At 45.6% G+C, this 22139-nt stretch overlaps 1 protein-coding gene across 2 annotated transcripts in view; it reads right to left on the bottom strand.

The window, feature by feature from the left end:
• ADAL (adenosine deaminase like) overlaps nucleotides 1-22139 on the bottom strand; it is a 594669-nt gene that overhangs the window by 559414 nt on the left and 13116 nt on the right. The window lies entirely within an intron of this gene.

Raw genomic sequence — 22139 nt, 5'->3', positions numbered from 1 at the left:
TGAGGGTGTCCTTGATGAATATTGCTATTGCCACCCCTCATAGTGGTAATATGTGTACTGCATAGATACGAAATATTGTGCCTCTGACTTAGTAGTGACACATTATGACCACCTTACATAATTGAATAATGTGACTATGCCTCTGTCCAGTCTGTGCCCCTGTCCACATGCAGCTGTCCAGATGTCTCTTGAAGAGAGTCAGTGAGGTACTCTGTCTAACATGAACTGGGATACTCTGCTAGAGTTTGAGATGCCTCTGAGTTATGACTCTGTCCCTTCAGCATGTCCTATACATGTATGTGCTGCGGTTCAAATCTTTAGCTCCCATGTTTCTGGTGGATGTGGATTGCTTGCAGTGGAGCATGTCTACCAAATCCTGATCGGACATGGTCTTGTATGTCAGGCATAGGTCACCTGCGTATGTGGTATGACACTGAAAAAGCTTGTTTTAGTTATTCTGGAAGTATATGACATGTGTTGTAGATCCCTGATCTTCATGGTAAGGTACTTGTGGGGTCTCTCCAGCTGCTGCAAGTGCTGGTTGAGGTACATACCAAATGGGGCGTTGTATTCAAGCATGGGCCTGATAAGGGAGAAGTATAGTGGTACAATGACCTCCTATGGTCTGGATGGAATACCCTCCATGATAAGGTGGCCAAGATAGAAAGTCTGTCAAACAACTTTGGCAACATGGGTGTAAAATGAGATGTCACTATCTACATGTGTCCCCAGCTGTCTGATTTGTTTCCTGTACTCATTGGGTTGCTGTCTATGTACAGATCTGTGGGTACTGTGTTCCTCCCAAAGGGGATGGCTACACATCAGTCGCAGTCAGTTTTAGGCCATGAGTCCAGCACCAGCTATCTGTCTGTGTGACGGCAGTCTGTAGGATGTGTGTGCTGGCTGATGTATTCACTATGGTGCCCAGGTTGCAGTCATCTGTAAACTTTGTCGGCCACAACCCTCCTATGTTTGCTTTCACATATGAAAAGTAAATACCAAATAAGAGAGGTCCCAGGACACAACCTTGTGGGACACCACTTGTGACTGGCTTCGAACTTGACAAGGCACCTGCAATGTTGACATTATGGGTTCTGTTTCTGAGCCATTTTGCAACCTATGCTGTGACATATGGTGTTATATTTCAGCTGTTGAGCTTGTCTATGATGCCTGAGTGGGGTATTGTGTCAAAGGCCTTAGCCAAGCTCAGGTAGGTTGTGTGGACTGTGTAGCCCTCATCAACGGCTCTACTGACAGTTTCAAAGTAGTCAACTTGGTGCAAAACGCAGGATCTGCACTGTACAAAGCTGAATTGGGTGTGATCAAGGGTCTGTAGGACACCAATGTCTCTGTGTGGAAGCTCCATAATGACCCTTCACAAAGCTTTGCAGACAAGGCTGTTTAAGCTTGTGTGGTGGTAGCTGCCAGGGTCTGTGGAGGCATCTCCTTTGTGGAGTGGGACCACTGTTGCCGTCGCCAGTGTTCAGGTACAGATCCTGTAGCAAGGCTAAGGTTAAATAGGATCTGCATATACAGGTTTATCTCCATCTGTAGTTCACATAGCATGCAACTGGGGATACCATCAGGTCCCATTGATGCTGTGTACTGTCTTTGCTGACTGCGGCTCTCACATGGACATCCAGGATGACAGTGAGGTTACATACAGCTGTGATAACTATCATGTCTTGGGGGTGAGGGAGGGGTACATTGCACTGAACTGGTCTGCCAGGGTGTCAGTAATATCTGTCAGGTCCCTGGGATATAAGTTGTTGTGTACCAAATCTGAGCATATATGAGGGTTCCCACCCAGGCGTCAGACATAACTGAAGAAAGCAGTGTGGTTACCTTCATCGTCTGTGGTGATTTATGTCCCCAAGTTGAACTTGGGTGTCTTTATGTGAGAATGTAGCTTTCTACTACTGCTGATCACAGCTGCCTTACATTCTGGAGATGTAGCTCTGTCTTGCATTAGTATCCTTCATCTGTTATACAGTTCGTTTATGGCTGGGGTCCACCAGACAGGCCACTTTCCTTGGTGGTGAAGGTGTCATTCTCATTTGTGATTGCATGGTCCATGCTTACTCGGAGATGTCCGTAGAAAGTGTCTGTGCAGGAGTCACCATTGTGTGTTGTGGTTTCCACTGGCCCAGTGGGCTTAATGGATACCATCTCAGTCCGAAGAAGTGTGAAGTCAGCTTCTGAGCTGTTTGTCACTATACCCTGGTATCATACTAGCACTGACACAGGTGTAAACAATTCCCAGAATCCATCAAACAAAATGGACATGCAGGCTTACAGATGCACTAGGGGTAGCCTAGTATGAACCCATTATGATACAGATTGTACAGGACACTACAGATAACCCCAAGGCTGTTGCAAATGATGGTAGTAAGCATGTTGTTGATTCCTGGATATGCTCCGGATCACACCGATATTACAAACAACATACCAGACACACACAGGTATGGCCAACATACATCCTGACATGTGCAGTGCAAACCCCCATAATGCCAAGTCCCTTCCCCAGAAGACTGCCGCCATCCTGACATTATGTCACCCTTACCACAGGGTACGTACCCAAAGAGCAGTGTACAACAACAGTGGGTGTTCTCAACAAAGGTGTCTCCTGAATGGATAGGAAAAACAACCACCACAGAATCATGAGAGGTTTGGTCTGCACAGCTATGGAAAGGACCAGCATGTACCACAGACATAATGATATTGTGGATCTATTGACACCAGACCCTACCCAGTGTGGGTTTACAAAGTGCAGACCCCACCCCTAAACATGTGTGACTCAGTTGAAACAGTACTTGAAGTCAGTGATGAGGGCAATGTGGTCCACACAGTGTAGCCGGACCTTGCAAAGCCTTCTGTACAATACCCTATGTGTTCCGTATAGATTTGCTCACCAGCTGATATATACACCCCAATGTCATGGGAGGGTTGCAAACCAGACCAACGACAGAACTGACATGGTCAGACATGCAGCAGCCATGTCAGACTACAAACCACATATAACAGGCATCCCACAAAGCTTGGTCCTGGGACCTTCACCATCTGGTATATATGCCCCATAGGTACAGGCCAACAAGTAAGGACTGTGCTGGAACATGTTTGTAGAGGACAACAAGCCGCCTGACATATCTGATACACCAGCTGACACAAGCATCCCATAAAAGGGCCACATAGAAACAGACAGCTGGTGCCATAGCCATGTCAGCATGTTAAATGGTGAAAACAGTATAGTCAGCCTCTGTGGATAATCCAGTAAGTGACCACCAATTCCCACATAGGTGTCGACCCATGACATACCTAACATGTAATGCCAGAATGGGGGACACAAGGTGATAGATATCCTGCATTGGACAAAAATGTGGCTGTAGGGTTAACAGCAACAATCCATATACCAACCTAATCATGAGGGTTATGACATCTAGCTAAGGGGAGGTCATTGTGGTTTTGCAGTTATCCTTCAGCAGCATTACAAATGACCACAACAGCGCCTGTGTGGTGTACCTCAGCAGATACATTCAGCAACTGTAAAGCCCACAACAGTACCTCACCAGGAGTATCAAAGAGCTGGAACACATGTAATGTGTCGCCTGATTAAACAGAATGCAGTTCCACACACTGCCATGCTGGCCACCCAGACACAAGCTGTGCCTGATGTAGAAAGCCATGTCCAAGCTGTCAGCAATGCACATGCCGTACCTTGTACAATGTGAATGGCAGGGAGATATGCACATGAGGGACCTGAACCCCAGCACTGACATACATAGGACAAGCTGTACTGCATTATCCATAACACAGAAGCCACCACCACGCATGAGTAAACTACCAGTACAGGTTATCCATAGAGTCACTCATTTATTCTACTCAACAGGGATCCTAACGAGTGGATGGGAGATGGTAGGTATACCCTGGGTATCAATGTTGTGTCACAGGTAGACAGAGGCACAGTATACAAAACAAGACATATGTCATGCCAAACTGCACTTATGATGTGTTGATGGACAAACACACTATCCAATAACCATTAGAAATGGCCTTGGGCACATCGGTAGTGTTTGCCAATGTACACCCATGTTGTGGAATACACTACTGCAGTTGGTTGAGGCCGTTGTAAGTAGTTCACATCTGAACATAATGCAACATGGTCAGATAGGTTCATAGGTTCATACTAGGCTATCTGCCCCAAGGCAGTTCTAAGCCTAGTCCAGAGTCTGGTTGCGTCGCCACCCCTTATATGGAAACAGTACTGTGCCCATTAGTTTGACGTGCCTGTCTCCAGCAGTGACACAGTGGCGATCCCGGGGTAAACCTATGATTTCCCATCCACAGGTCAGGATACCTCTTGAACAGAGCCAGCAAGGTGCTGTGACTCACATGGACCGTGATTGTATTCCACAGCATAGGAGTCTCCGGTGATAAATCCACCCTCCAACATGTCCAATGTACATCCCTGCTACGGTGTAAGTCACTTGCACTAGTGGTTCAGGTGGATCTGAAGATTTTGAGGTGGAGCATGTCCATTAATCCCTGGTTGGACATGCTTGCATGTCATGCACATGTCACCTCTAAGCAGACAGTATGTGACTGAATAGAGCTGTAGTGTCTTCAATCTGGCAGCATATGACAGATGTTGGAGACCCTTTATCCTTTGTTGGGGACATTCAGGGTCTCCCCACTTGCTGCAGATGTCAGGTGAGATACATCCAGATAAGGCAGTGTACCAGATCACGATGCGATCGTGAAGAGTACAGGGGAACAATGACCCACTAGATCTGGATGTGGATCCCTTCCTGATCATGTGGACAATGTAGAAGGTCCTACTAGCCACTTTAGCAATGTGAGTGTCATCAGAACAGTGACTGTCAACCTGGGTCCCCAGGTCCATGATAACCTTCCTGTGCTTAGAGGATTGCCACCTATATGGTAGCTTGGGGTTACCTTGCTTTCCCTGAAGGGTATGACTACACATGTTTTGCAAGTTGACTTCAGGCCATGGCTCTGGCACCAGCTATCAGTGTCCGTGAGCCCCTTCTGAAGGATATCCGTGTCTGATGCACTGTCCACTATGGCACCCAGTGTGCAGTCATCTGCAAACTTTGTCAGCCAAAGTCCTCCCATGTTGGACTGTACTTCTGAGAAGTAGATAACAAACAATAGGGGCCAAGGACTGAGCCCTGTGTGAGACCACATGTGACTGGCCTGGTGTCTGACATAGTGCCAGCAACTCTAACCCTGTGGGTCCTGTCCGTAAGACAGTTTGAAACCTGATCTTGTGACATATGGGTGTACATTTCTGTTGGTAGGGTTTCCTACAATACCTGAGTGGGGTATTGTGTTGAAAGGGTTTTCAAGGGCAAGGTAGGCTCTATGGACTGCCTTTCCCTCATCAATGGCCTTAGTTACTGTTTTGATAATGTCAACCAAGTACAAAAGGCATGACTTGCCCTTGATCAACACAAACTGGGACAGGTACAATGTCTGCATGTCCTCCATATCTTTCTTCATGAGCTCCATTATGATCCTCTCCATAGCTTTGCAGACTACACTTGTTAAGCTTATGGGGCAGTAATTACCAGAGTCCATAGAGGTACTGCCTTTGTGCAGACATGCACAACTGGACCCTAAAGAGGCTGTTGTGCACAGTATGGAAATGTAAATCAGTGATAGGACTAAAGCCCAGGATAATGTCCACCACAGTGAAAGTACTGAACCACTACACTATACAGTACAACAGTGCTAGGTCAGTATGAATGGATGTTAACAATTGTATGCAAAGTATCCCATGCAAAAGCTGCAGGCACAGTATAATCCCTGTTGTGTTCACAGGAAGCATCTGGACAGTAACTACACAACATGTCACAGAACACACAACCTTAAACAGGAGTTATTTTTGGAGTTCACACTCATCCACAACTGTGATGGGCTGCATAGTTCAACATATGGAAAGCTCACACTGGGCATGCTCACACACTTTGATAAATGAGACATCATTCACACAACATGCCATGGGAAGGCTGAAGTGGGCATGCTCACACACTTAGTTCAAATGTTCCTCTTAACAACTGTGAAAACACACCACAGGATGCACATTCCCCATTCCAAACAATGAAGATGTCAGCACCCTATAAGTAGATCAGTAGAAATGCTACCTCCCAGTAATCCGAATAGCGCTCTGCTAATGCGTCTGTCTCTAGTGTCATAACATAGTTAGGTAGGGGTTTGAATCCAGCAAGTGGCATGTGTGTGTGTGAATGGGGGTAAGTGTCTGTATAAGTGTGTATGAGAAGCACATCCCTTTTGGCAACTGTGGAAACACACCACAGGGAGCTCATTCCACTTTCTAAACACTGATGATGTCAGCACCCTATAAGTAGATCAACTGAAATGAAATCTCCTAGAAATGTGAATAGCGCGCTCCGCTAATGCATCCGTCTCTAGTATCATAACATAGTTAGGTAGGGGTTTGAATCCTGCTACGGGAATGTATGTGTGTTAGTATGAGTGGGGTTTGTGTGTGTGCATAACGCTGTGGAGGGAAGGTGCCTTTTGCCAACTGGGAGAACACACTACAGGGTGCACATCCCTCTTCGTAAACACAGATGATGTCAGCACCCTCTAAGTACAGCATTGGAAAAGATTGCTCCTACTAATGCAAATAGCACACTCTGCTAATGTGTCTGCCTTTAGAGTCATAACACATCTAGGTAGGGGTTTGGACCTTGCAAATGGAAAGTATCGTTTTACTGTGGGTGGGGTTGGTGTGTGTGCACAATGCCGGGGTGGGATGTCTCTTTTGCCAAATGGGGCTATGCACTGCAGGGTGCACATTTCCCTTAACAAACAGTGATGTTGACAGCACCCTGTACAAACAGAACAACAACACCGAAGGTGTTGTTACCAATGATGCATGTAAGGTTACACTTCAAGTAATGTCCACAAAACAAAGTAGGATAAACAAATGCTCCTTTTACTCTATCCAAACAACATGGCAACAGACAACTGACACTACTCAGTATAGTGCTACATGCTACTGTAACATGCAGATGTACCAGAATATACCTAGATAGTGTTTTGAAGCCTGAATGTGGCAAGTGTGTGGATGTGTTATGTTACTGTGTGTGCATTTCCATTATGGAAAACATGCTTGAGATATTGGCAATATTGTTGCAGACAGTTTAGGCGCAGATATCCCCCATTCTCCTACACAAGTGGAATTAGTTATCACAGATGACTGTAACCTCCCTATCCTCTCACATGTCCAGGTGAGGGCCACCCTCAACATTGCAGGACACATAGCATCACTGTTACAGAATGGTATCCCTGGATGTGTGCTACATTCACCCCAGGAGGACATGGCACCACATTACAGACTGATATTACTCCCTGGCCATACTACAGGATGTGTACCTGAAGAGTGCCATACATACACAGTGGTCCCACACCAATGAGGAGTAACCTCTACTGACCCTGGTATCTACTGCATCATATGCACAACTGGCCTTCTGTTCTAAGCTACGGAAGTGTCACGTATGGGCAACATGTACAGCAATATTACATATGTGTATATTTCAGGACTATGCACACAAAACCTATCTCATGGACAGAGCTATAGATAGTGAACTATGATACATTTGGAGGTGTCACAGTAAACACAGTATTAACCTGCTACTTTGCATTACCTGTGTTTGTGGCAGCTGTTGCTGTGTCAGTGGTGCTTGCTTGCTGCTTGCTGTTTGCTACTCATGGTTTTGCTGCTGGCTGTCTGTATATTTTCTCTTCTCTCTCTCTCTCTCTCTCTCTCTCTCTCTCTCTCTTTCTCATTAGGTTTGTGCAATGACTGTATTGCATGAGTGGAGTGTGGGTACTGAATGCTTTTGTAGGTATCTGCATAGGTCCATGTGATGGCCCTGCACCAATTGTAAGGCAGCATTTGCTAATTGCATGCAGCCAGGTGTGTGTTGATTGCATGTCTCACTGTGATTTCAGGACACTGCTATAAAAAGGTATGTGAGATAGGCGTAGCCCTTTCAGATTGTAGGCGTGGACGATGCTGGTATGCTGTTGACAGTGTTCTGTGAGTGTGAAGGTTAGTATGGGAATCCAGTGATTTGGCCATTAAAACTTTGCCTCACATGCTTTGGATGGTACATCTCCTACATTGCCTTTATACTAATTCCTACTATTGACTGTTATATTTATTTTAGCAGAGTGCTTTTGTATGGCTGTCATGGCTTAGTGGTAGGTCATACAGACTAATGTTACCAAGGTCCTGAGTTTGAGACTGGCAGTGGGTATTTATTTTTGTCTCCAGACTTTCAAAATGAGTACAAGACATGTCAATCAAAGTGCCATAAAGGCACTTTTAAGCACTAAACCAGGTCTGCACTCGTTAGCATGAATGAAGAAGGAGGCGTGCCCAGTATGGCCTGGCCTTGGCAAAGAGGCAACGCATAGCACATATGCTTGGTCAGTAGGAACACTGGGACTGATACCCGCTCTGACTCACTCATACAGTAACAGGGATGCTTAACATGACACAACCTGCTTCCAAACGTACAGGGAGTGTAGTATGTGTATCCGACAGAGGTGGCCCTGTAGCACCACCTGAGGCATGAATGCCATGTGTTAAGTAATGTAATATCATGTACAATATGCACACCTGAGGACCCCAACTAACATCCATATCCACTCATATGACCCTGTGGAAACAGCTGCACATCATACAGTGATGTACATGTGCAAACACATGTAACAAGATACAAAATGAGGGTGACTAGCAATACATAGCATGGATAACCACACACCCATGTTTGTACCACAACAAGAAGCAACATGGAATAGCCATGGTCAAAAACCAATGGCTAAAACCGACTACTACTATATAGCTTGCTGCAGACCACTGTCCTAATAGCAGGAACTGCCCAAGGCCTATGTTCACAGGTTCATACTAGACTATCTGCCCTAGGGCATTTATAAGCCTAGCCCAGAGTTTTGTGGCTTCTGCCACCCGTGCAAGTTGATGGATAATATGCCCATTATTTTGCTGTGCCTCTGTCAAGCAGTGATACTGAGGTTATCCCTGGGGTATACCTGCAATCTCCCATCCATTGGTCACAATCTCACTTGAACAAAGCCAGTGAGGTGCTCAGCCTCACATGTACCAGGATGTTGTTCCACAGCATATGGACTCTCTGGGTGAGGAATCTGTCCCTTCAGCACATCCTATTAATATCTGTGTTGAGGTTTAGGTCTCCTGCCCTTGTAGTTCTGATGGATGTACAGGTCTTGAGGTGAAGCATGTTCATTAATCCTGGGTTGGACATAGTCTTGTATGTCAGGCACAGGTCACCTCTGAGCAGACAGTGGCGACTGAATACAGCTGGAATTCCTTCAGTCGGGCAGCATAAGAAATATGTTTGAGACCCTTTCACCTCCTGTCGAGGAATATGTGGGCCCATCCAATCTGAATGGGGCATTGTATGCAATCATTGGTCTGATGAGTGATGAGTACAGGGAACAGTGACCTCCCTTGATCTAGATGTGAATCACTGCATGATGAGGTGGCCAATGTAGAAGGCCTTCCAAACTACCCTGGCAATGTGAGTGTCAAACAAAATGTCACTGTCAATCTGGGTGCCCAGGTCCCTGATAACTACATTGTGCTTAGAGGATTGCCACCTAGATGGGAAGTAGTGGTAACCTTGTTCTTCCTGAAGGGTATGGCTATGCATTGTTTAGTGTGTAATGCAAGGCCATGGCTGTGGCACCAGTTAGCCATCTCTATGAAACCCTTCTGAAGGATGTCTGTGTCAGATGGGTTTCCAACTATGCTTCCCAGTTTGCAGTCATCTTCAAACTTTGTCAGCCATAATCCTCCTGTGCTTGCTCGTACTTCTGAAAAGTAGATACTGAACAAATGTGGTCCCAGGACTGAGCCCTGTGGGACACCACTTGTCACAGCTCTGGAGTGTGAACTGGCACCAGCAACTTTGACCCTGTGTGTTCCGTCACTTAGCCAGTTTGCAACCCATGCTGTGATGTATGGGTTCACAATTAAGCTGGTGATGTTTTCAATGATACCTGAGTGGGGTATTGGTGAAAGCCTTTGCCAGGTCAAGGTAGGCTGTGTGGACTGCCTTGCCCACGTCAATGGCCTGGGTGAGTGTTTTGAGAAAGTCAACCAAGTTTAAAGGCATGATCTGCCCTTGACAAAGCCAAACTGGATTGGACCCAATGTCTGCAAGTCCCCTATGTCTTCATTTAGAATTCCCATTATGATCCTCTCCATAGCCTAGCAGAACAGGCTTGTCAAGGGGATTGGATGGTAGTTTCTGGGGTTGGTGGAGGCACCACCTTTGTGAGGTGGGTCCACCATTGATGTATGCCACTCCTTGGGAACATATCCTGAGGTGAGGCTAAGATTAAACAGCTGCCCTAACTGCGGGTGTAATTACTCATTGAGTTCATGGAGCACACAACTGGGGACACCATCAGGTCCCATGGATAAAGTGTTTTCTGCCTTGGATTGAGCAGTTCCCACCCCAGCAGTGGAGATGTTTGGGCTACAATCCTCTGGTGTGCATACCCCCAGTTGGGGGAGGAGAAATCTGCACTGAACCTGTCAGCCAGTATGTTGCCAATGTCTGTAGGTGCAGTGATATCAACATCATTCTGAACTAAGTCTGAGCATATCTGGGAGTTTCCTCCCAGGTTTCAAACATAGGTAAACAAGGCCTCATGATTGTCCCTGGAGTCCTGAGTGGGTTAACTCTCTAAACATGCCACGGATGATGGTATGGGGAACCCAGTGTTTTACTCACAATGAGCAGGGTGTCTTCCCCATACGGATTACACTCTATCGTGTAGTAGCTCCTTCCTTGTGTTGTACAGCTTGTTTATGGCTAGGGTCCACCAGACTGGATGCTTGCCTGTGGTACAAACAGTCATTATTATTTTGGATTGCCTGAACCATGCAGTCCTGGAGGTGCTGGTAGAAGGCATTTCTAAGTGATACAGTGGCTTGGGTAATGGTGTCCGCTGGCCTGGGGGCCTTGAAAGAGACCACACCAGTGCTCAGAAATGTGAAGTCGGCATTTGACAAGGTCTTCACCGTTTCTTTTCCCATCTGGGGTGTGGGTGGGATGTGGACTCCCACTGAGAGTAGTCCATGATCTGATCTCACCAATGATGGGTATACATCTGGTGTTGAACAGTGTGACCCCATGTTTGTGATGATGTGTTCTAGTATGTTGCCTCCACTTGAGGGGATTGGGACCAGTTGTTCCATGGCATTTCAGTGTATGAACTCTTGGAACCTTTGTGTTAGAGTGTTGTGGCATGATTAGTGATCCCAGTCTATATGTGGATAGTTGGAATCACCCAGTAGGATGGTGTTTGGAGATACATTTATCCCCTTCAGTGTTTGCAGGATAGCTGTGTGAGGTACCTGAGTTTGAGCGGGTGGCATGTAACATGCTACAAACTGCAGAGCAGTCTTGCCTACGGTCACTGGCACCTGGATGGTCTCCGATGCATAGTGTGTTGCCACCAACCATGAGGTGAGGGTGTCCTTGATGAATATGGACACCCACCATCCTTCTTGTTGTTGTCGGGATGCTGGTGCGGAATGCATGAGATGAGGTAACACCCGATAGTGCTGGGGTGCTGTCAGAAACTGTGAACCAGGTTTCAGGCACAGCACAGACATCAATGTGCTACATACTGAGAAGGGCATAGAGTGTGTGCAGCTTGAGGTAGAGACCTTGGGCATTGAGCAGCATCAGCCGTAGTGTCTTTCCTTTACTGTGTTCTAGGGTGGTAGGTGTAGAATCCTATTTCCAGTTGTGATTGTATGGTCCATGCTGTCTGACATCTAGCTAAGGGAGGTCATTCTGGTTTTGCAGTTATCTTTCATCACCAGTAGAAATTACCACAACAGCCCCTGTGGGGTGTACCTCATGCACACACATCCAGCACCTGTAAAGTCCACAACAGTACCTCACCAGGAGTATGACAGAGCTGGAACACATGTAATGTGTAGTCTGATTAAACAGAGTGCAGCTCCACACACTGCCATGCTGTCCACCCAGATGCAAGCTGTGCCTGTCGTAGAAAGCCATGTCCAAGCTGGAATCAATGCACATGCTGCACCTTGTACAATCTGAATGGCAGGTAGCTATGCACATGAGGGAACTGAACCCCAGCACTGACATATATAGGACAGGCTGTACTGCATTATCCAAAACACAGAAGCCACCCCCCACATGAGTAAACTACCACTACAGGTTGTCCATAAAGACACTGGTTGAGTCCCTCAACAGGAATCCTAATGAGTGGATGGGAGATGGGAGGTTTACCCTGGGTATCAATGTTATGTCACAGGTAGACAGAGGCACAGTATACTAAACAAGACATATGACATGTCAAACTACGCTTACAATGTGTTGATGGACAAACACATTCTCCGACTAGCATTAGGTCAAGATACCTCTTGAACACAGCCAGCAAGGTGCTCTGCCTCAAATGGACCAGGATTGTATTCCACAGCATAGGAGTCTCGAAAGTGATAACTCCATCCCTACAACATGTCCAACATACATCCCTGCTAAGGTGTCAGTCACCTGCACTAGTGGTTCAGGTGGATCTTCTGAGTCTGAGGTGGAGCATGTCCATTAATCTCTGTTTGGACATGGCCTCGCATGTCAGGCACATGTCACCTCTAAGCAGGCGGCATGTGAGTGAATAGAGTGTGAGTGTCTTCAATCTGGCAGCATATGACAGCTGTTGTGGTTCCTTGATCCTTTAGGTGGGGACAGTCAGGGTGTCTCCAATTGCTGCAGATGTTGGGTGAGATACAGCCAGAATAGGGCATTTGACTTGATCACCGGTCTGATAACTGAAGAGTACAGGGAACAATGACCCACTAGATCTGGATGTGAATCCCATCCTTATCAGGTGGGCAATGTAGAAGGTCTTCCTAGCCACTTTAGCAATGTGAGTCTGAGAAGAATGGCGACTGTCAACCTGGGTCCCCAGGTCCGTGATAACCTCCTCTGTGCTTAGAGGATTGCCACCAATATGGTAGCTTGGGGTCACCTTGCTTTTCCTGAAGGGTATGTCTACACATGTTGTGCACTCTGACTTCAGGCCATGGCCCTGGCACCAGCTATCAGTTACTGTGAGTCCCTTCTGAAGGATATCTGTGTGTGATGCACTGTCCACTATGGTGCCCAGTGTGCACTCATCTGCTAACATTGTCATCCAAAGTCCTCCCATGTTGGCCTGTTCTCATGGGAAGTACATGACAAACAATGGTGGCCAAGGACTGAGCCCTGTGTGACACCACCTGTGACCAGCCTGGAGTCTAACATAGTGCCAGCAACTCTAACCCTGTGGGTCCCGTCCTTAAGCCAGTTTGCAACCCATCTTGTGACATATGGGTTTACATTTCAGTTGTGAGGGCTTTCCACAATACCTGAGTGGGGTATTGTGTTGAAAGTGTTAGCAAGGCCAAGGTAGGTTGTATGGACTGCCTTTCCCCAACAATGGCCTAAGTGACCAATTTGAAGATGTCAACCCAGTACAAAAGGCATGATCTGCCCCTGACCAAGCCAAAATGGGATGGGTACAATGTCTGCATGTCCCCTATATCTTTGTTTATGAGCTCAATTATGATCCTCTCCATAGATTTGCAGACTACACTTGTTAAGCTTATGGGGCAGCAATTAACAGGGTCTGTAGAGGCACTGCCTTTGTGCAGATGTGCACAACTGGACCTTAACCAGCCTGTTGTGCACACTATGGAAATGTAAATCAGTGATAGGACTGAAGCCCAGGATACTGACCACCACAGTGAAAGTACTGAAACACTACACTAGACAGTGCTACAGTGTTAGGTCAGTATGAGCGGATGTTGACAATTGTGTGCAAAGTATCCCATGCAAAACCTGCAGGCACAGTATACTCCCAGTTTTGTTCACACAAAAAGCATTCGGACAGTAACTACACAACATGGCACAGAACACACAACCATAAACCGGAGGTATTTGTTGAAGGTCACACTCATCCACAAATGTGATGGGCTGCAGAGTTCAACATATGTAAAGCCCACACTGGGCATGCTCACACACTTAGATAAATGAGACATCTTTCACACAACATGCCACAGGAAGGCTGAACTGGGCATGCTCACACACTTGGTCCAAATGTTACCCCTAGCAAATGTGAAAACACACCAGAGGATGGTCGTCCCCCTTTCTAGACACTGATCATGTAAGCACCCTATAAGTATATTGGAGACAAGGATTCTCTCAGTAATCCGAATAGCGCGCCGTGCTAATGCGTCTGTCTCTAGTGTCATAACATAGTTAGGTATGGGTTTGAATCCAGCAGGTGGCAAGTGTGTGTGAAGGGGGGTAAGTGTGTGTGTAAGTGTGTATGAAAGAAACATCCCTTTTGGCAACTGGGAAAACACACCACAGGATGATCATTCCACTTTCTAGACTCTGATGATGTCAGCACCCTATAAGTATATTGGAGGAAAGGATTCTCTCAGTAATCCGAATAGCGCGCCGTGCTAATGCGTCCATCTCCAGTGTCATAATATAGTTAGGTAGGGGTTTGAATCCAGCAGGTGGCAAGTGTGTGTGAAGGGGGGTAAGTGTGTATGAAAAAAACATCCCTTTTGGCAACTGGGAAAACACACCACAGGATGATCATTCCACTTTCTAAACTCTGATGATGTCAGCACCCTACAAGTATATCAGGGGAGAGGACATTCCCCAGTAATGCGAATAGCGCGCTGTGCTAATGCATCCGTCTCTAGTGTCATAACATAGTTAGGTAGGGGTTTGAATCCAGCAGGTGGCAAGTGTGTGTGAAGGGGGGTAAGTGTGTATGAAAAAAACATCCCTTTTGGCAACTGGGAAAACACACCACAGGATGATCATTCCACTTTCTAAACTCTGATGATGTCAGCACCCTACAAGTATATCAGGGGAGAGGACATTCCCCAGTAATGCGAATAGCGCGCTGTGCTAATGTGTCCGTCTCTAGTGTCATAACATAGTTAGGTAGGGGTTTGAATCCAGCAGGTGGCAAGTGTGTGTGAAGGGGGGTAAGTGTGTATGAAAAAAACATCCCTTTTGGCAACTGGGAAAACACACCACAGGATGATCATTCCACTTTCTAAACTCTGATGATGTCAGCACCCTACAAGTATATCAGGGGAAAGGACATTCCCCAGTAATGCGAATAGCGTGCTGTGCTAATGCATCCATCTCTAGTGTCATAACATAGTTAGGTAGGGGTTTGAATCCAGCAGGTGGCAAGTGTGTGTGAAGGGGGGTAAGTGTGTATGAAAAAAACATCCCTTTTGGCAACTGGGAAAACACACCACAGGATGATCATTCCACTTTCTAAACTCTGATGATGTCAGCACCCTACAAGTATATCAGGGGAGAGGACATTCCCCAGTAATGCGAATAGCGCTGTGCTAATCGTCCGTCTCTAGTGTCATAACATAGTTAGGTAGGGGTTTGAATCCAGCAGGTGGCAAGTGTGTGTGAAGGGGGGTAAGTGTGTATGAAAAAACATCCCTTTTGGCAACTGGGAAAACACACCACAGGATGATCATTCCACTTTCTAAACTCTGATGATGTCAGCACCCTACAAGTATATCAGGGGAAAGGACATTCCCAGTAATGCGAATAGCGTGCTGTGCTAATGCGTCCGTCTCTAGTGTCATAACATAGTTAGGTAGGGATTTGAATCCAGCAGGTGGCAAGTGTGTGAAGGGGGTAAGTGTGTATGAAAAAAACATCCCTTTTGGCAACTGGGAAAACACACCACAGGATGATCATTCCACTTTCTAAACTCTGATGATGTCAGCACCCTACAAGTATATCAGGGGAGAGGACATTCCCAGTAATGCGAATAACGTGCTGTGCTAATGCATCCGTCTCTAGTGTCATAACATAGCTAGGTAGGAGTTTGAATCCAGCAGGTGGCAAGTGTGTATGAAAGAAACATCCCTTTTGGTAACTGGGAAAACACACTACAGGATGCACATACCCATTTCTAAGCGATATCACAATTATGTATGGCTTTTGATTACAGACATGCCATGTGTGTTGTGCACACACAGAATGCCCATGTGTGTGGGTTGTCCCTCACAATAATGCATGACATTGATTACACCGGTTATGGCAATGAACACATGATGTATGTGTGTGCCAAATACACATATGTACCTGAGACTTTCAATATTTACCATGTGTGATGCCTGCCACATGTGAATACATGGTATATGCACAGGGTAACATTATGACCGTGGTCTTCTGTGCAGATGCTGCATATGGGATCTGTATATACAGTGTGAGATGTAGATGCTATCAGCCTAGTAGTGAGGGATGCACACCTGGTCTGGGGCATAAAGTCTACATGTTGTTAATGTACAGGAGCTGCATGTTCTCACCTTTTGTGGGAGTGGTAAGACAGTATTCCATAGCAATGCAGTGACTGCATACTAAGAACCATTCAGCTATGGTGTTGTAGATACACTTATTCATTAGCATTCAGTAATTTGTCGGAATCCCTGGTGAGGGTCTGATGCCAACCAAGGTCAGGGGTCTACCAGCCTGTGTCACTTGCTCAGTGATCCCTTCCATGTTCCCTATCACATCCCAGTGAGCGACATCCCACATCAGCTGTGGTGGCATGGACAATGACTGAGTCATATGTGTCCATGCATCAGACTGACTTGTATGTTGCTGTTACAGTTTGGCCATGTGTTTCCATCTCATACATGTGGTGTACATCAATGGGTAGGGGATAGGGTTGACTGTGTACATGTGGCAGCTGTGACATTACTACATGACACACATATTCCACAACTGTGCCATAGGGTGACTGACAACTGACCTTTGCACATGCTACCGAGTATTGAGATTACATTGGTGATTGACAGCACATAGGGCCAATGGTGAAAAAGAGACATAGGTCCATAGGTTCGTACAGGGATATCTGCCCAGGGCATGTATCCACCTAGCCAGAATGTGCGTGCCTTTCAACATGCATTGTGAATGTGTCTTGCTATGCCCTTTTCCAAGGTTAGTATACTGTGCCTCTTTCTCACAGTGACACATAAGTGATACCAAGCGTAACCCTACAATGTCACATCCAGTCATTACTATCGCTCTTGAAGATAGTCACTGAGTCAGTCCACCTAACCTCTATTGGGATAATAATCAGGAATGAAGGGTGCCTCTGAGTTGTGAATGTGCCCCTCCACCATGTCCTATGTATATCACTCCTGAAGTTCAAGTATTTCCAGTGTGTATCCTGGTGGGATCTGGATATTCTGGGATGCAGCATGGCCATTACATGAGGGTATGACCTGGCCTTCTATGTCAGGCACAGATTGCCTATGAAGAGGCAGTATGTCACTGAGTACAGCTGCTGCTACTTTAACCAGTCAGTATGTGGCATCTGTTTGAGCACTTTGATCCCCTTGTCGAGGTAGATATGTGATAGCCCCAGTTGCTGCAGGTGTCTGGTAAGGTGCATGCCGACAGGTTCATCATAGTCAATTATGGGCATGATGAGGGATGAGTAAAGGGGCACAATGTCCTCCCCTGGCCTACATGTGGATCCCATGATGATGATGTGGCCCATATCACATGCTTACCTAACCACTTTGTCCATGTTGTTGTCAAATGGTAGAATGATATCAACCTGTGTACCCCAAGGTCCATAATTCCTTGGTCTGCACTTACTGGATTAACACATATGTGGTACATTGTGGTCATTTAGTGTTTGACAAAGGGGATGACTAGACTCTTTCTGTCATTCACGTTGAGGCCATGGCTGTGGCACAAGTCATGTGTTTGCAAGAGTCCCTTTTGGAAGATGCGTGTGTTAGCTGTTGAGTTGATTATGGTGTTGAGTCTGCAGTCACCTGTGACTTGCTGGGCCACAGTACTTCCATGTTGGCCTGTACCTATGACAAATATATAATGAACATGACAGCCCCTAGGGCTTTGCCTTGTGGGACACCACTTGTACCAGGTTGGAGGCTGACATGGCTCCAGCAATTCTACCATGTGTGTTCTGCCCTTGAGCCACTGTGCAATACCCATAGTGACATAGGGGTTAATATGTACACTGGTGAGCTTCCCTAGAATGCACAAGTGGGGTATTGTAGCCAAGGCTTATGCAAGGTCCAGGTAGGCTGTGTGGACCTCCTACCCCTTGACAGTGGCCTTGGTGACTGTTTCAAACAAAGCAAACAGGTTTGATAGGCAGGATTTGCCATTGACAAAGCCAAACTGTGTATGGTGACAGGCGGGGGGGGGCCACAATACCCGTTGGGAGGTTCCCCGGAAAAGGGGGCCAAAGCCCTTTCAGACCCCCAAACTAGGTTCAACATTATGGCGGAGAGTTTAGGGTTCCTGCGCACCACCTGGGTGTTTAGGGACCCCAAATGTTCTTAAAACCACTCCCCCTGGTTTCCCCTTATCAGAAATTTTGGCTATTGGGAAAAGGGGGAAATTCCCGGGGAGTTCTTCCTTTTTTCCCTGGGAACAACACCTGGGAATTCCCCATTGTTTTCCAAATTTTAAATGGTTTTGGGGAACATTCAAAACCCCCAAACCCTCTGTGTGTGGGAAGCCCTTAAAAGTGACAGACAATGGTTCCCCCTTTTGGGGTGGTGGGGTGAAACAACATTAAACCTTTCCCCTAATTTTATGGGGTGTCTGTTTTGTTTTTTTTTGTTAAAATATTGGGTTTTAACCTCGGGGGATATTGGGTTGGGGACCACCCAGGGTTTAACTCTTTGGCCCCCTTTTGGGGGAAAAACCCCAGGGGTGGAATCCTCCCCCTCAAAGATGGTTAGACCCTCTAAGGGGGCCTTGTAAAATTTCTTCCCAAAAAAATCAATGCCCTTCAATTTTGGGGGGGTTTGTATTCAAGTTTGGGGGGAACCTTCAAAAAAAAGTTTTGTTTTCTGGTTGGGGGGGTTGTTTGGAAATTGGGGGATTGGGTTTCCCCAAAGGGGCTTATGATCCCTGGCATTCCCTTGAATGTTTTCCAAAAAACCTCAAAAAAAAGGTGTTGGTCTGGTCCCCAATTTTAAAGGTAACCTTTTAAGGGTTTCCACAAAGAGGGTTCATTTCTTTTTTTCATACGGGCAACTGACTCCCGACAACAAGGAGGGGACTCAGTAATTTTTTGGGGGTACCCCCTTTAAAACCCCATGGAAAAACCAGAAGGGTTTTTAAGCCCCTTTCAAATTAGGTCTTTTTTCCCAAAGCCTTTTGCTGGCAACAGGGATTTTAATTTCCTGAGACAACCCTCTTAAATGGGGTTTCCGCACCCGAAAAACGGTAAAAAGGGCCCCAAAAACCAAGGCCTTTTAAAGTTCCCATTATCAACATTCTTTGGTTAAAGGGGAACAGGTCCATTTTACAAAAGGGGGATAAATCAGGTTTACACAAACATGAGTAACTAATCACCAAAATGGGGGGAAAATTCCCTTTAATTTTTGCAATTTTAAACCTTTTTAATAATGGGTTCGGGTCCCCCAAAATTTAAACCTTCCCAAAAATCGAGGTTTTGGGAAAAACCCTTTTAGCAACCACAACAGTTACCCAACAGTTCCCCTTTAAATTTTGTGATGTGTCAGGAAATGTTTAACCCTTTTTCACCTGTTAAATCCCAGTAATTTTCAAGGTGGCAAGTGTCTTTTTTATGCAAAAAGGGTGGGGGTTTGAATCCCAAAAGGGAATGGGAAAAAGAAGTGTGGTTTTGTGTGGCACTAATTCCTGGGAAAGGGTTCTGCCTTTTGCCCAACCTGGGAAAAACCAAAAACAAAAGGGTGCAATCCCCCTTTTCCCACACCAAACCCCGATGATGTAACCCCCTAATTTCCCCATTAGGGGAAAGGCCCCCTACTTTCAAAAATACACACTTTCAATGGGGTTCCCCGGTTTCTACTTCATTGCACCCCTTAAGTTGGGGGTTTAACCTTGGCCCAAAAAAGGATTGTTTTCCCGGGTGGGTTAAAATGGTTCCCCCCAATGAGGGGAAAAGTGGGCCCCTTTTGCCAAAATGGGGGGTTTGCCCGCAGGGTGGGATTACCCCTTAAAAAAAACATATGTTTATACAACCCCATACAAACAAAACTCAAAACCAGAAGGTGTTTTACTTTTATCACATTAAGGTTTAACCGTTTTCAAGTTTTGTCCCCGGGAGTAGGTTCTTTTTTTTTCTTTGCCTGCTCGCCTGTTTTCCGTTCAGTATATGTTCTCTACTTGACTGCCTTCCTTCCTAATTGGTTTGAAGCCCGAAATTGGGAAGTGGGGGTGGGATGTTTTTTGGGATTTTGTCCTGTGTGGCCTTTCCCAAAGGGGGGGCAGTTTGCTTTGGGAACAGGGTTGTACCTAATTCATTTCAAATGTGATTTCCGGACCCTGTATAAGGGGTAGAAGGGTGCCCCAGAGTAAACCATGTGGACTTTGAAAGTGTTCCCGTATGTAATTAACACTACTTTATGTGGGTTTTAAATTAAGGGTGGGAATTTTTTTGTTCTGTGTGGGGGGTAGCATTGTAAAAAAATGCAAAGTTTGAAGAAAATAATTAATTAATCTTTTCATAACAACCAAATGACATTGCCATTTTTGGGGCAAGTTTCAAATTGAGGGTGTTTTTCCCTTAAAACTTTAGTATGGGTCCCGTAAAAATTTGGGGCATTAAAAGTTCCCGACAGGCTTTGGGATAACAAAAATTTTACTTCAACCACAACAGTTCCAAAATTTACACTTATTCCTTATGAGTTTACCCTGGCATAGCAGCTGACCACCGCACCTTTGAAAAAAAATGCAGGAAAAAGGGAAAAGGTCACATAAGACAGGGGGGGTTGGGGTTTGCCCAAAAGGGGAGGTAACCCAATTGGAAAATGTTTGTATGGTTTGTTTTGAGGGGCAGGACAAATTAAATTTTTTGGAAGGCCATTGTTTTCAGTTTAAAATGTTCACATTCCAAAAGGACAGATTTTTGCCAAAATTTTTTGGGGAGACTTTAGGTGAGGGGAACCCCCTTGGGGCCTAACAGGGGGTTTTAGGGTTTTCCCCGAAAAAAAAGAACCTCCTTTTCCCTTTCACATGTCCAGGTTTGGGATATCCAATTTCAGCCCCCAATCAACGTTGGAATGGTATCCCTGGATTGTGCTCCTTCCCCCCCCTGGGAGGGCATACACCACTTTACAGACCCCGAATTTCCTGGGGGCCCAAAACAGGTTTATTCCCCGAACAGGCCAAAAACCAGTGGTCAACCCAATTTAGGGGACCTCTACCTTACCCTGGGAACCACCGGATCATTGGGGACAATGGGCCGTGGTTTTAAGCTATGGGGGAAGGGGGGTTGTTTGGGCCCCTTCCCCAACCAATTTTTTAATTTGGGGTTTATTTTTTTCCCTTGATTTTTTAAAACACAATTTTTTCCCATAAAAAAAACCCAGATATGAAACCATTGAACAAGGGGTTCAATATCACAGGATTAATTTTTAAAAGCAAAACCGTGGTGGGAGGGGGGTTTTGGCAACGGCCTTGTATTTTTCGGTTGCGGGCCTGCGCGCTGCTGTTTGCCGGCTGTCCCGTTAAAAAATTTTTTTCTCCTTATTTGTTTTTTTTTTTCCCTTGGGGGGGTTAAAATGAAAGAAAATTATTGCATTTATTAATTTACTGAAACTTTTGAGGTATTTTCAAAAAATCCATTTGATGGCCTCTCACCTTTAACAACATTTCCCAATTTTTAAATTTGTGTACTAATTCCTGCTCACTTTGATTTCAGGACAGGGAAAAAGGGTTTTTTGTAGATAACTTCCCTTTCAAATTGTTTTTGTTTAAACCAAAAAGTTTTGGTAGCTTGTTGAAAAGTGTTTGGGATGTTAATTTGTACTTCCCATGCTTTATTTTTCCCCGGGTTTAATTCAGGGGTTTTTTCATTTATTTTTGGGCCCGTTTCCCTGTTAAATTAGGTTTTGGGATTCTACTTTTTTACAAAACCTTTTTTCAAAAATTTCCCAAAGTATTCTTATGAATTAATTTAAAATATATTCCTGTGAC

The sequence above is a fragment of the Protopterus annectens genome, chromosome 7.part1 (assembly GCF_019279795.1).
Source record: "Protopterus annectens isolate FY-2018-M chromosome 7.part1, PAN1.0, whole genome shotgun sequence".
NCBI lineage: Eukaryota > Metazoa > Chordata > Ceratodontiformes > Protopteridae > Protopterus > Protopterus annectens.
Note: the sequence above shows the minus strand (reverse complement) of the source record. Positions and strands in the feature narration are given on the sequence as shown.